This window comes from Amblyraja radiata, unplaced genomic scaffold (genome assembly GCF_010909765.2).
Source record: "Amblyraja radiata isolate CabotCenter1 unplaced genomic scaffold, sAmbRad1.1.pri S88, whole genome shotgun sequence".
In the NCBI taxonomy this organism is placed as follows: Eukaryota; Metazoa; Chordata; class Chondrichthyes; order Rajiformes; family Rajidae; genus Amblyraja; species Amblyraja radiata.
The window spans coordinates 255829-271055 of NW_022630171.1; the positions used below are offsets into that span (position 1 = coordinate 255829).

The window sequence follows — 15227 nt, forward strand, 5'->3', positions numbered from 1 at the left end:
CTTTCCTCAGATTAGGAGACCAAAACTGTACCTAATACTCCAGGTGTGGTCTCACCAAGACCCTGTACAACTGCAGTAGAACCTCCCTGCTCTTATACTCAAATCCTTTTGCTATGAATGCTAACATACCATTGGCTTTCTTCACTGCCTGCTGCACCTGCATGCCTACTTTCAATGACTGGTGTACCATGACACCCAGGTCTCGTTGCATCTCCCCTTTTCCTAATCGGCCACCATTCAGATAATAGTCTACTTTCCTGTTCTTGCCACCATATAACAATTCCGGCACGGAAACAGGCCATCTCGGCCCTTCTAGTCCGTGCCGAACACGTATTCTCCCCTAGTCCCATCTACCTGCGCTCAGACCATAACCCTCCATTCCTTTCCCGTCCATATGCCGATCCAATTTATTTTTAAATGATAAAATCGAACCTGCCAGCCTCCACCACTTCCACTGGAAGCTCATTCCACACAGCTACCACTCTCTGAGTAACGTTCCCCCTCATGTTACCCCTAAACTTCTGTCCCTTAATTCTCAAGTCATGTCTGAACCTCTTGTTTGAATCTTCCCTACTCTCAGTGGGAAAAGCTTATCCACATCAACTCTGTCTATCCCTCTCATCATTTTAAAGACCTCTAACAAGTCCCCCCTTAACCTTCTGCGCTCCAAGGAATAAAGACCTAACTTGTTCAACCTTTCTCTGTAACTTAGTTGCTGAAACCCAGGCAACATTCTCGTAAATCTCCTCTGTACTCTCTCTATTTTGTTGACATCCTTCCTATAATTAGGCGACCAAAATTGTACCCCATACTCCAGAATTGGCCTCACCAATGCCTTGTACAATTTAACATTACATCCCAACTTCTATACTGCTAGGAAATGAAAAAGTGGATAAATTAGCAAAAGAGGCCGTTAAAAAAGAGAACATAGAGATAAACCTACAATTACCCAAATCTGAAGGAAAACACATTGTGTGGAAGAAAATAAATCAGGAATGGCAACAATACTGGGAACAGGAGACAAAGGGGAGACACCTCTATTCGCTACAAAATAGAGTGGGCATTACAGCAAGAAGAGGGGGGGAACAGGAGAGAACAGGTAGTATTAGCAAGATTGAGGATAGGACACACTCACCTGAACAGCACATTAAAAATGTTGGGAAAACACCCTACTGGGCTGCGTGAGGAATGCCATCAGCCGGAAACAGTTCAGCATGCTCTAGTTGCATGTAGAAGATATGAAACAGAAAGAAGAGTTTTGATCAGTGAAATGAAGAAAATTGGAATGACAGATATATCAGAAAAGAACATTCTAGAGTATTGAGGGGAAGGAAAAGGAGTAAAGGTGTTGTTTAATTTCTTGAGGGCCTCTGGCCTTATAAAAAGGATATAATGTAAAGACATGAGGACTGTGGAGTGAAGCCAGAAGGTGGCAGCAATGCAACATTGTGGATGCCGGCTGCCGTAAAACTCCAAAGAAGAAGAAGGCTGAGCACTCATTAATATAGAGTGAGTACAGCAGGGGGCTGAGCACTCATTAGTATAGAGTGAGTACAGCAGGGGGCTGAGCGCTCATTAGTATAGAGTGAGTACAGCAGGGGGCTGAGCCCCCTTGTCCTGGACTTCCCCAACATCGGGAACAATCTTCCTGCATCTAGCCTGTCCAACCCCTTAAGAATTTTGTAAGTTTCTATAAGATCCCCCCCTCAATCTTCTAAATTCTAGCGAGTACAAGCCGAGTCTATCCAGTCTTTCTTCATATGAAAGTCCTGCCATCCCAGGAATCAGTCTGGTTAACCTTCTCTGTACTCCCTCTATGGCAAGAATGTCTTTCCTCAGATTACGAGACCAAAACTGTACGCAATACTCCAGGTGTGTCTCACCAAGACCCTGTACAACTGCAGTAGAACCTCCCTGCTCCTAGACTCAAATCATAAGCTAATGGCATGTTGGCCTTCATAGAGAGAGGGATTGAGTGTAGGAGCAAGGTGGACCTACTGCAGTTGTATAGGGCCCTGGTGACACCACACCTGGAGTATTGTGTGCAGTTTTGGTCTCCAAATTTGAGGAAGGATATTCTTGCTATTGAGGGAGCCCAGCCTAGGTTCACCAGGTTAATTCCTGAGATGATGGCGGGACTGTCATATGTTGAAAGAATGGGTCGACTGGGTTTGTATTCACTGGAATTCAGAAGGATGAGCGGGAATCTTATAGAATCGTATACAATTACTGAGGGATTGGACAGGGTAGATGCAGGAAACATGTTCCCCATGTTGGGGGAGTCCAGAACTGTTAAGGTACATTTCTTAAAACAGACAACTCACAATAAGTTAGATCAACCAACACAAGCTTTACTGATTATTTAGCCGGCGAGAGTGGCAGGGGATACAAATTCAAGTATGCAACACACACTTAACCTCCTGGGCCATCACTCTAATGAACAAAGGCACACAGCATCTTTTGTTACTATTTTGGAAACGTGAAGTAAGTGACAGAGGCGAGGGAAAATAAGGAGATAAAAGGATGTGAGATAAGGAGAGAGGAATGTATATGTGTAGCTCTAAGGGACATTGTTCAGGTAGCATTTGGAGTATTGCATAGTTAACCAGAATGGTTTAAAAACGAGGAACTGCAGGTGCTGGTTTACAAAAATGGACACAAAACGCTGGAGTAACTCAGCGGGACAGGCAGCATCTCTGGACAGAAGGAATGAGTGATATTTCGGGTCGAGACTGAGGAGGGTCTCGACCAGAAATGTTACCCATTCCTTCCAGTATTTTGTGTTTACCTAAACAGCGCCTATCTATCCACGTGGCGGTGTGCCAGCAGGCTGGAGGAGCGGGCAAAGGCCTTGCCACAGAGCGGGCAGGTGAAGGGGCTCTGGCCGGTGTGGATTCGCCGGTGCTCCAGCAGGTGGTCAAGGCGGGTGTAGCCCTTACCTCAGGACAGGCCGGGGAAGGGACGCTCACCGCTGTGGGTACGATATTGCTGCCACAGGCTGGACATGCGAGTGAAACCCTTGCCACACTCAGCGCACACTAAGGGTCTCTCTCCGGTGTGTTACCGCTGGTGCTCCCGCAGCCCCCGTGCTCTCTTGTCACAGTGGGATCAGCTGGTCGCCGACGTGGGCCCGCCGGTGATGCCGCAACCCCCGCGAGCTGTCAAACGACTCACCACAGTACGGGCAGTCGTAGGGCTGGCCACTGGTGTGCACGTGCTGGTGAGACAGGGCGTGGGAGTCCATGGCAGAGTGCTCTCCACACACCGGGCTGGGGACGGGACGGTCACCGCCGTGAACCCGCTGGTGGGACAGCAGCCTGGTGGAGCAGATGAAGCCCTTGCCGCACTAGGCACAGGTGTAGGGGCGCTAGCCGGTGTGGGTGCGCTGGTGCTTCTGCAGGCTGCTGGACTGGGTGAAGCCCTTGTTGCACTGGCGCAGGTGTAGGGGCGCTCGCCGGTGTGGGTGCGCTGGTGAACCAGCAGGTGACTAGACTGGGTGAAGCCCTTGCCGCTCTGGGCGCAGGTGTAGGGGCGCTCACCGGTGTGGGTGAGCTGGTGCCTCTGCAGGTGGCCGGAGTTGGTGAAGCCCTTGCCGCACTGGGCAACAGGTTAAGGGGCGCTCGCCGGTGTGGATGCTGCGCTGGTGAACCACCAGGCTGTTGGACTGGGTGAAGCCCTTGCCGCACTGGGCGCAGGTGTATGGGCGCTCACCGGTGTGGATGCGCTGGTGTATCAGCAGCCTGGTGGAGGTGGTGAAGCCCTTGCCGCACTGGGCGCAGGTGTAGGGGCGCTCGCCGGTGTGGGTGCTGCGCTGGTGAACCAGCAGGCTGCTGGACTGGGTGAAGCCCTTGCCGCACTGGGCGCAGGTGTAGGGGCGCTCGCCGGTGTGGGAGCGCTGGTGTATCAGCAGCCTGGTGGAGGTGGTGAAGCCCTTGCCGCACTGGGCGCAGGTGTAGGGGCGCTCGCCGGTGTGGGTGCGCTGGTGATTCTGCAGGCCGCTGTACTGGGTGAAGCCCTTGCCGCAGTCGCTACAGGTGTAGGGGCGCTCGCTGGTGTGCACGTGCCCGTGCACCTTCAGTTCCTTGGACGACTTGAAGCCTTTGCCGCAGTCGGAGCAGGTGAAGGGCCGCTCACTGCTGTGCACCCGCCCGTGAGCCCGCAGCCCCGACAACAAGGCAAAGCTCTTGCCGCAGGTGGAGCAGCCATGGGGCTTCTCGCCCGTGTGCACCCGCCGGTGGGTCTCCAGGTCACTCGCCGTCTTGAAACTCTTGCTGCAGTCCGAGCAGTCGAAGGGGCGTTCTCCCGTGTGCACCCGCCGGTGGGCCTCCAGCTCGCTCGGTCTCCGCCAGGCCTTGCCACACACGTCGCACTCATAACGCTTCTCCTTGTTGTGCCCCGTCATCTGGTCCTCCATCGAAGCTCAGACCCTCGAAGCTCAGCCCACACACCGAGCAGATGGGGGGCTCGCCGGCACCCTGGCCGCCCTCAATGGCCGCTCACGTCCCCGACTCTCCGTCCACAGCAACGGCTCCTAAACCCTGCAGGAGGGGAACACAGAGGGTCAACATGCTGGCAAACAGGACATTACTAGCACATATTGAGTGTGTTTATGGCGGAGGAAACCGTTATATAATTCTGCGCGGCACAGTGGAGCAGCGGTACAGTTGCTGCCTCAAAACGCCACCCATTCCTACTCTCCACAGATGCTGCCTGACCCGCTGAGTTACTCCAGCACTTTGTGTCTATCTTCTCCACAGATGCTGCCTGACCCGCTGAGTTACTCCAGCACTTTGTCATAAAGTGATACAGCATTGGAAAGAGGCCCTTCGGCCCAACTCGTACCCGCACTCCTAGATCCCTCGGCTCCACTCATTCCGCCAGGCTCAGAGTTGTACAGAGTCCTAGTGAGACCACACCTGGAGTATTGTGTGCAGTTTTGGTCCCCTAATTTGAGGAAGGACATTCTTGCTATTGAGGTAGGTTCACCAGGTTAATTCCCGGGATGGCGGGACTGTCATATGCTGAGAGAATGGAGCGGCTGTGGGCTTGTACACTCTGTGGAGTTTAGAAGGATGAGAGGGCATCTCATTGAAACACATATATGAGATTGTTAAGGGTTTGGACACGCTAGAGGCAGGAAACATGTTCCCGATGTTGGGGGAGTCCAGAACCAGGGGCCACAGTTTAAGAATAAGGGGTAAGCCATTTAGGACTGAGACGAGGGGAAACTTTTCCACCCAGAGAGTTGTGTGAATCTGTGGCCATTTAGGACTGAGATGAGGAGAAACTTTTTCCACCCAGAGAGTTGTGTGAATCTGTGGCCATTTGGGACTGAGATGAGGAGAAACTTATTCCACCCAGAGAGTTGTGTGAATCTGTGGCCATTTGGGACTGAGATGAGGAGAAACTTTTCCACCCAGAGAGTTGTGAGTCTGTGGCCATTTGGGACTGAGATGAGGATGACCTCTTTGCTCCTAGACTCAACTCCTCTTGTTATAAAGGCCAACAGGCCATTGGCTTCTTCACTGCCTGCTGTACCTGCATGCTTACTTTCATAGACTGATGAACAAGGACCCCCAGATCCCCTTTTCCCAACTTGATGCCATTCAGATAGTATTCTGCCTTCCTGTTCTTGCCACCGAAGCGGATAACCTCACATTTATTCGCATTAAACTGCACCTGCCACGCTTTTGCCCGCTCCCCAACCTGTCCAAGTCACCCTGCATCCTCATAGCTGTCGCTAACTAGCAGGGAATCTCCCTTAACCACCGCAGCCCCATCTCTGTCTAGCCATTAACCAGCGGTTAACTAGCAGTTAACCATATAATAACCATATAACCATATAACAATTACAGCACGGAAACAGGCCATCTCGACCCCTCTAGTCCGTGCCGAACACATAATCTCCCCTAGTCCCATATACCTGCGCTCAGACCATAACCCTCCATTCCTTTCCCATCCATATAACTATCCAATTTATTTTTAAATGATAAAAACGAACCTGCCTCCACCACCTTCACTGGAAGCTCATTCCACTCTCTGAGTAAGAAGTTCCCCCTCATGTTACCCCTAAACTTCAGTCCCTTAATTCTCAAGTCATGTCCCCTTGTTTGAATCTTCCCTACTCTCAGTGGGAAAAGCTTTTCCACGTCAACTCTGTCTATCCCTCTCATCATTTTAAAAACCTCTATCGTCCCCCCCCCTGAACCTTCTGCGCTCGAAAGAATAAAGCCCTAACTTGTTCAACCTTTCTCTGTAACTTAGTTGCTGAAACCCAGGCAACATTCTAGTAAATCTCCTCTGTACTCGCTCTATTTTGTTGACATCCTTCCTATAATTAGGCGACCAAAATTGTACACCATACTCCAGAATTGGCCTCACCAATGCCTTGTACAATTTTAACATTACATCCCAACTTCTATACTCAATGCTCTGATTTATAAAGGCCAGCACACCAAAAGCTTTCTTTACCACCCTATCTACATGAGATTCCACTTTCAGGGAACTGTGCACAGTTATTCCCAGATCCCTCTGTTCACCTACATTCTTCAATTCCCTACCATTTACCATGCATTTAACTAGCAGTTAATCCACTCTAAATGTGCTCTGAACCACAACCCACTTGTTTCACCATCAGACCCTCCGTCAACTACCTCTAAGTAATTGTTAACTAGCGGTTAACCTCCATTTTCAACCCCTCAAGCCCCATCGCTGTGTGTTTTCTCCCTTTAACTACCAGAATGGCAGAAGTTTCTCCCTGACCACCGTTCCGTGACCTTCAACCATGGCTAGGCAGAGGCAGGGAGCGCTAACCAGCGGTTAACCTGCTCTAACTAGCGATAAAAGGCAACGCGACCTGGGTATCATGGTACACCAGTCATTGAAAGTAGGCATGCAGGTGCAGCAGGCAGTGAAGAAAGCCAATGGTATGTTAGCCTTCATAGCAAAAGGATTTGAGGTTCTACTGCAGTTGCACAGGGTCTTGGTGAGACCACACCTGGAGTATTGCGTACAGTTTTGGTCTCCTAATCTGAGGAAAGACATTCTTGCCATAGAGGGAGTACAGAGAAGGTTCACCAGACTGATTCCTGGGATGTCAGGACTTTCATATGAAGAAAGACTGGATAGACTCGGCTTGTACTCGCTAGAATTTAGAAGATTGAGGGGGGATCTTATAGAAACTTACAACATTCTTAAGGGGTTGGACAGGCTAGATGCAGGAAGATTGTTCCCGATGTTGGGGAAGTCCAGAACAAGGGGCCACACACACAGTTTAAGGATAAGGGGGAAGTCGAGATGAGAAAAACATTTTTTTTCACACACAGAGAGTGGTGAATCTGTGGAATTCTCTGCCACAGAAGGTAGTTGAGGCCACACAGTTCATTGGCTATATTTAAGAGGGAGTTAGATGTGGCCCTTGTGGCTAAAGGGATCAATGGAAGAAGCGCCTTGACCCAAAGATGGCCGCCGCCTCCCTCGGCTTTCTTCACCTCCCTTGACTTCAATGGAGTTGTGCCTGACCAAAGATGGACGCCGCCTCCCTGGCTTCAATGTATTGACTTCAATGGAGCTGTGCACTTGACCAAAGATGGCTCGCCGCCCTCCCCTCATTGGCTTCAATGGAGATGTGACCTTGACCAAAGATGGACCGCCCACCCCGCCTCCCAACCTTCTTCACCTCCCATTGACATAAGTTCAGGTTGTGTATTTGTCACATTACACATAACCAGCTGTGCAGTGAAAAGCAAAGATTTCCCCCTTAGCCTTATAAACCCGTTGATGGAGTTCACACCGTGACTGGCTACGCAGTCATGAGTATAGAGTGAGTACAGCAGGGGGCTGAGCACTCATTAGTATAGAGTGAGTACAGCAGGGGGCTGAGCCCTTGTCATGGACTTCCCCAACATCGGGAACAATCTTCCTGCATCTAGCCTGTCCAACCCCTTAAGAAATTTGTATGTTTCTATAAGAACCCCCCTCAATCTTCTAAATTCTAGCGAGTACAAGCCGAGCCTATCCAGTCTTTCTTGATAAGACAGTCTGACATCCCAGGAATCAGTCTGGTGAACCTTCTCTGTACTCCCTCTATGGCAAGAATGTCTTTCCTCAGATTAGGAGACCAAAACTGTACGCAATACTCCAGGTGTGGTCTCACCAAGACCCTGTACAACTGCAGTAGAACCTCCCTGCTTCCTAGACTCAAATAGGCAGATCGTGAAGGATTGGAGGGTAGCTAATGTAACCTCACTTTTTAAGAAGGGAGGGAGAGAGAAACGGGGAACTATAGACCAGTTAGTCTAACGTCGGTGGTGGGGAAACTGCTAGAATCAGTTATTAAAAATTGGGATAGCAACACATTTGGAAAGTGGTGAAATCATTGGACAAAGTCAGCATGGATTTATGAAAGGTAAATCATGTCTGACGAATCTTATAGAATTTTTCGAGGATGTAACTAGTAGAGTGGATAGGGGAGAACCAGTGGATGTGTTATATCTGGACTTCCAGAAGGCTTTCGACAAGGTCCCACATAAGAGATTAGTATACAAACTTAAAGCACACGGTATTGGGGGTTCAGTATTGATGTGGATAGAGAACTGGCTGGCAAACAGGAAGCAAAGAGTAGGAGTAAACGTGTCCTTTTCACAATGGCAGGCAGTGACTAGTGGGGTACCGCAAGGCTCAGTGCTGGGACCCCAGCTATTTACAATACATATTCATGATCTGGACGAGGGAATTGAATGCAACATCTCCAAGTTTGCGGATGACACTAAGCTGGGGGGCACCACCTTACTAGCTCCTCTCCTTCACTACGGTAATAAGACCTGCCACAGATGTGTCATCTGCAAACTTAAATAACAAGGACAGAAGTCAGAGTGTGAACAGCAAAACGGTGTATACAGAGTACAGAAGAGGTGATAAAACCAACCCTGGGGGCCGCCGCTGTTCAGGAACCCTAGCGGCGAGACATGGTCACCAATTTTACCACTGTTTTCTGTCACATAGAAAGCTATAGATCCATTTACAAAAGTCATTCTCATCCCGGTTTTACAAGGATTTCCCACTTATCCTTAAGCTGTGACCCCTTGTCCTGGACTTCCCCAACATGGGAGCAATCTTCCTGCATCTGCCTGTCCAACCCCTTAAGAATTTTGTAAGTTTCTATAAGATCCCCCCTCCAATTCTCTAAATTCTAGCGAGTACCAAGCCGAGTCTATCCAGTCTTTTCTCATAAGAAAGTCCCTGACATCCCAGGAATCAGTCTGGTGAACCTTCTCTGTACTCCCTCTATGGCAAGAATGTCCTTCCTCAGATTTGGAGACCAGAACTGTACGCAATACTCCAGGTGTGGTCTCACCAAGACCCTGTACAACTGCAGTAGAACCTCCCTGCTCCTAGACTTGGGACGACAGATGGCGCAATGGGCTAAGTGTTCGGCTGGCAACCGGAAGGTAGCCGGTTCGAATCCCGCTTGGAGTGCATACTGCCGTTGTGTCCTTGGGCAAGACACTTCACCCACCTTTGCCTGTGTGTGAATGTGTGTGAGTGATTGGTGGTGGTCGGAGGGGCCGTAGGCGCAGATTGGCAGCCACGCTTCCGTCAGTCTGCCCCAGGGCAGCTGTGGCTACAGAAGTAGCTCAACCCCCACCGAGTGTGACTGAGGAGTGAATGAATAATGCGATGTAAAGCGCCTTGAGTATTAGAAAGGCGCTATATAAATCCCATCCATTATTATTATTGGATATAAAATGATAAAAGGACTCAAATCCTTTTGCTACGAATGCTAACAGACCAGAGCTGTACGAAACAGGATGCGAGAGGGGTCCTGAAGAATCCTGCGTGCTAACTTTACAGACTGTATAGGGCAGTGGGAGTTCGGACGGGCTGCTGAATGATTTTTGAGCAGACCCCTTGGCCACATTCAACAGGCGGTTTCTGTTTTGCAGGGTCATGGAGTGGAACTAGCTAGTCTTCCATGTCTGCCTTCCGCAAAGACCGCTCCCTCCGCAACTCCCTCGTCAATTCTTCCCTTCCCTCCCGCACCACCCCCTCCCCGGGCACTTTCCGTTGCAACCGCAAGAAATGCAAACACTGTCCCTTCACCTCCCCCCCTCGACTCCATTCAAGGTCCCAAGCAGTAGTTCCAGGTGCGACAAAGGTTCACCTGTATCTCCTCCAACTCATCTACTGCATCCGCTGCTCTAGATGTCAGCTGATTTACATCGGTGAGACCAAGCGTAGGTTGGGCGATCGTTTCGCCGAAACACCTCCGCTCCAGTCCGCAATAACTACCTGACCTCCCGGTGGCTCAGCACTTCAACTCCCCCTCCCATTCCCAATCCGACCTCTCTGTCCTGGGTCTCCTCCATTGCCAGAGTGAGCAACAGCGGAAATTGGAGGAACAGCACCTCATATTCCGTCTGGGGACCTTGCGTCCTTATGGCATTAACATTGAATTCTCCCAATTTTGCTAGTCCTTGCTGCCTCCTCCCCTTCCTTAACCCTCTAGCTGTCTCCTCCCACCCTCCCATCCGCCCGCCCTCAGGCTCCTCCTCCTCCTCCCCTTTTCCTTCTTTCTTTCCCCCCCCCACCCCCCATCAGTCTGAAGAAGGGTTTCGGCCCGAAACGTCGCCTATTTCCTTCGCTCCATAGATGCTGCTGCAATCGCTGAGTTTCCCCAGCAATTTTGTGTACCTTAGTCTTCTTCTTCTTCTTCTTCTTTTCGTGTCTTTGAAGCTGGTTGGTTATATGACAGTTTCCCATTCCTTTACACAGTCCTTTGCGTTTTTATTGAACACTGCAAGATCCTTTGAGCTGCACTGGTTGGGTAGTAGGGGGCAGACAAGGCAGTGCTGCATTGTATGGCCCTCTTCTCCACATTCACAGGTGGTTTGGCCAGTTTCATAGCCCCATCTGGCCATGGCAGCTTTTGATCGCCCTGTTCCTGTTCTCAGGCGGTTGAGCCTCTTCCACTGGGCCCATGGTGCTTCTGAGCCCGGAGGGAGGGCTTCAGAAGCAGGGATACCCATGTCAGTAGGTATCTCAAGCCTTTTTGTCCATAGTTGGAGTCTGGTTTCTTCCCGTGATGCTATTAGGGGCTGGACATGGCTGAGAAAGCTTCTCCTGGACTTCAGCCATTGGGCCGGGGGGTACACATGCGTAGAGGAGGTGGCGTTCATCACTGGTGGCCTTGGTCATCTCTATTCGGCTGGCAACTTCCCGTCTCACGTCAGCAGGGGCAATGCCAGCGAGGAGGTGCAGGTAACCAGCTAGTGAAAGGGAAGGTTATTACGTTTCAATGAATGCGTAGTAAAAAGGTCTCATCTCGAACAATAATGAAACAGAATACCGCACTCAAACACAGAGCAGTCACTTGGTGCACAGATAATAACCTCTTACTCAACACATCAAAAAACACACGAACTTATCATTGATCTCAGACGTAAGGCACAACCCAAGACCCCCCTACTCATCTCAGGCGAACCCATATCCACCACTGACTCATTCAAATTTCTTGGCACTCACATAAGCAATAACCTCAAATGGAAAATCAATTCAAATCACATCTACAATAAAAGCCAACACAAAGACTCTCTTCCTCCGCCAGCTCAAGACGTTTTAGAGTAAGGAAACACCTCCTAATCCGATTCTACACAGCCATCATCCAAAGCATGCTCACTTCATCAATTACAGTCTGGTTCAGCAGTTTAGACACTCACTCCCGTAATAAATTACAACGCCATAGTTAACAAAGCATCCAAAATCATCAGCACTCCCCTTCCATCAATAGAATCACTCCATCACAAACGGTCCGTGTCAAGGGTGAAGAAACTCATCTCTGATCCCTCCCACCCAGCTCACCACATCTTCCACCTGCTGCCATCAGGAAGGCACTACAGCTCACTGTCCGCCAAGACATCTCGATTTAAAAACAGTTCTCTACCCACACGCAATCGAATTCTGAACACACTATGACAACAGCACATATCCTCCCCATGCATGTACTGTATATTGTATGATGTTGTGTTTTATGTTATGTTTGACGGGAATCAGCCTACCTTGTAACATCCTGTACTGAACCTGAATTCCACCAGCTCGACTGTGTGGTCATTAAATAATCTAATCTAATCTAATAATAATAATAATAATGGATGGGATTTATATAGCGCCTTTCTAATACTCAAGGCGCTTTACATCGCATTATTCATTCACTCCTCAGTCACACTCGGTGGTGGTTGAGCTACTTCTGTAGCCACAGCTGCCCCTGGGGCAGACTGACGGAAGCGTGGCTGCCAATCTGCGCCTACGGCCCCTCCGACCACCACCAATCACTCACACACATTCACACACGGGCGAAGGTGGTGAGAATGTCTTTGTTAATCCCAGATGACTTCAGCTTCCTGATGCGGGTAACGGTCTCTCTGATGGGACTTTTTTAAGGATTTCCTCTGAGTAGGAGTAAACGGGTCCTTTTCACAATGGCAGGCAGTGACTAGTGGGGTACCGCAAGGCTCAGTGCTGGGACCCCAGCTATTTACAATATATATTAATGATCTGGATGAGGGAATTGAAGGCAATATCTCCAAGTTTGCGGATGACACTAAGCTGGGGGGCAGTGTTAGCTGTGAGGAGGATGCTAGGAGACTGCAAGGTGACTTGGATAGGCTGGGTGAGTGGGCAAATGTTTGGCAGATGCAGTATAATGTGGATAAATGTGAGGTTATCCATTTTGGTGGCAAAAACAGGAAAGCAGACTATTATCTAAATGGTGGCCGACTAGGAAAAGGGGAGATGCAGCGAGACCTGGGTGTCATGGTACACCAGTCATTGAAAGTGGGCATGCAGGTGCAGCAGGCAGTGAAGAAAGCGAATGGTATGTTAGCTTTCATAGCAAAAGGATTTGAGTCTAGGAGCAGGGAGGTTCTACTGCAGTTGTACAGGGTCTTGGTGAGACCACACCTGGAGTATTGCGTACAGTTTTGGTCTCCAAATCTGAGGAAGGACATTATTGCCATAGAGGGAATACAGAGAAGGTTCACCAGACTGATTCCTGGGATGTCAGGACTGTCTTATGAAGAATGACTGGATAGACTTGGTTTATACTCTCTAGAATTTAGGAGATTGAGGGGGGGGATCTTATAGAAACTTACAAAATTCTTAAGGGGTCGGACAGGCTGGATGCAGGAAGATTGCTCCCGATGTTGGGGAAGTCCAGGACAAGGGGTCACAGCTTAAGGATAAGGGGGAAATCCTTTAAAACCGAGACGAGAAGAACTTTTTTCACACACAGAGAGTGGTGAATCTCTGGAACTCCCTGCCACAGAGGGTAGTCGAGGCCTGGCTATATTTAAGAGGGAGTTAGATGTGGCCCTTGTGGCTAAGGGGATCAGAGGGTATGGAGAGAAGGCAGGTACGGGATACTGAGTTGGATGATCAGCCATGATCATATTGAATGGCGGTGCAGGCTCGAAGGGCCGAATGGCCTACTCCTGCACCTAATTTCTATGTTTCTATGTTTCTATAATGTAGCTACCTCATCGCCACTAACCACGCCCCATCATATTAGTATAACTGTAGTATCCACCCTTTGTTCCTCCCACTAGGTCCCAGTACGCCTGAAGGCTGGATGCAGTCAGTGCTGGGACGTGTGTGCCATGTGCTATATTAAACTCCTAGTAAAGGTTACAGTGTGTCAGGTATCAAACCTTTACATGGTGTCAGAAAGTTAAACTCGCGTTTCCCGTTTACCGGTTTTATTTTATTTGTCCCCTGAGTGCCCAGTGTTGGGTTTCCCTTGATATGGCATCCTCATGCCGATAGCCATCTCCCCTTGTCTTCGACGCTGACGTTGCGGAGCGATGGTCGACTTTTGTGATGGACTACACTCACTACGTCAATATCGCGCACCGGAACGACCCAGCCGCGGTCAAAGCATCACTCCTGCTCAACCTGGCCGGTCCCGACGCAACGAAGAGAGCTCAGGCCTTCGTCTACGAACCAGCGGTCCTGGATGACAACGGCCAGCCGGTCGAGCCAGCTGAATCGGCCGACGACCCGGTATGTCCCCTTCCATCGAGGGGATTTATCGCAGTCGCTGCCTCAAAAAGGCTGGCAGTATCATCAAAGACCCACACACACCATCCTGGCCACACACTCATCTCCCTGCTACCTTCAGGTAGAAGGTACAGGAGCCTGAAGACTGCAACAACCAGGTTCAGGAATAGCTACTTCCCCTCAGCCATCAGGCTATTAAACCTGGCTCGGACAAAACTCTTGATTATTAGCAACCACTTTCTGTTATTTGCACTTTACCAGTTTATTTATTCATGTGTGTATATATTTATATCATGGTATATGGACACATTTATCTGTACTGTAGTAAATGCCTACTATTTTCTGTGTGCTTAAGCAAAGCAAGAATTTCATTGTCCTATACAGGGACACATGACAATAAACTCACTTGAACTTGAACTATGTCTTTTGCGCAAGTTCGCGGAGATATGCGACCTGCCCTCCAACCGTATACTGGAGCGGGCCAGGTTCTTCTCACGCAAGCAACAGCCGGATGAACCTGTTGAGTGTTTCATCGCCGACCTGCGCCACCTTGCCCAGCGGTGCCGATTTGAAACCATGCGCGACCAGCTCACCAGGGACATTCTTGTCACTGGCAGGGTGGTAAAGAAAGCTTTTGGTGTGCTGGCCTTTATAAATCAGAGCATTGAGTATAGAAGTTGGGATGTAATGTTAAAATTGTACAAGGCATTGGTGAGGCCAATTCTGGAGTATGGGGTACAATTTTGGTCGCCTAATTATAGGAAGGATGTCAACAAAATAGAGAGAGTACAGAGGAGATTTACTAGAATGTTGCCTGGGTTTCAGCAACTAAGTTACAGAGAAAGGTTGAATAAGTTAGGGCTTTATTCTTTGGAGCGCAGAAGGTTAAGGGGGGAATTGATAGAGGTTTTTAAAATGATGAGAGGGATAGACAGAGTTGACGTAGAAAAGCTTTTCCCACTGAGAGTAGGGAAGATTCAAACAAGGGGACATGACTTGAGAATTAAGGGACTGAAGTTTAGGGGTAACATGAGGGGGAACTTCTTTACTCAGAGAGTGGTAGCTGTGTGGAATGAGCTTCCAGTGAAGGTGGTGGAGGCAGATTCGTTTTTATCATTTAAAAATAAATTGGATAGTTATATGGATGGGAAAGGAATGGAGGGTTATGGTCTGAG

The 15227-nt window shown here is 49.3% G+C and overlaps 1 long non-coding RNA gene across 1 annotated transcript; it reads right to left on the reverse strand.

Annotated features, from left to right (window-relative positions):
- Positions 1-1024: 1024 nt before the first annotated feature.
- On the reverse strand, positions 1025-9936 carry LOC116969578. The gene is made up of 4 exons (XR_004410840.1): positions 9802-9936; positions 8767-8772; positions 5481-5484; positions 1025-1035 (listed from the first exon to the last, which is right to left on the reverse strand). It is a non-coding gene; the product is annotated as an uncharacterized LOC116969578 (long non-coding RNA).
- Between the last annotated feature and the right edge of the window lie 5291 nt (positions 9937-15227).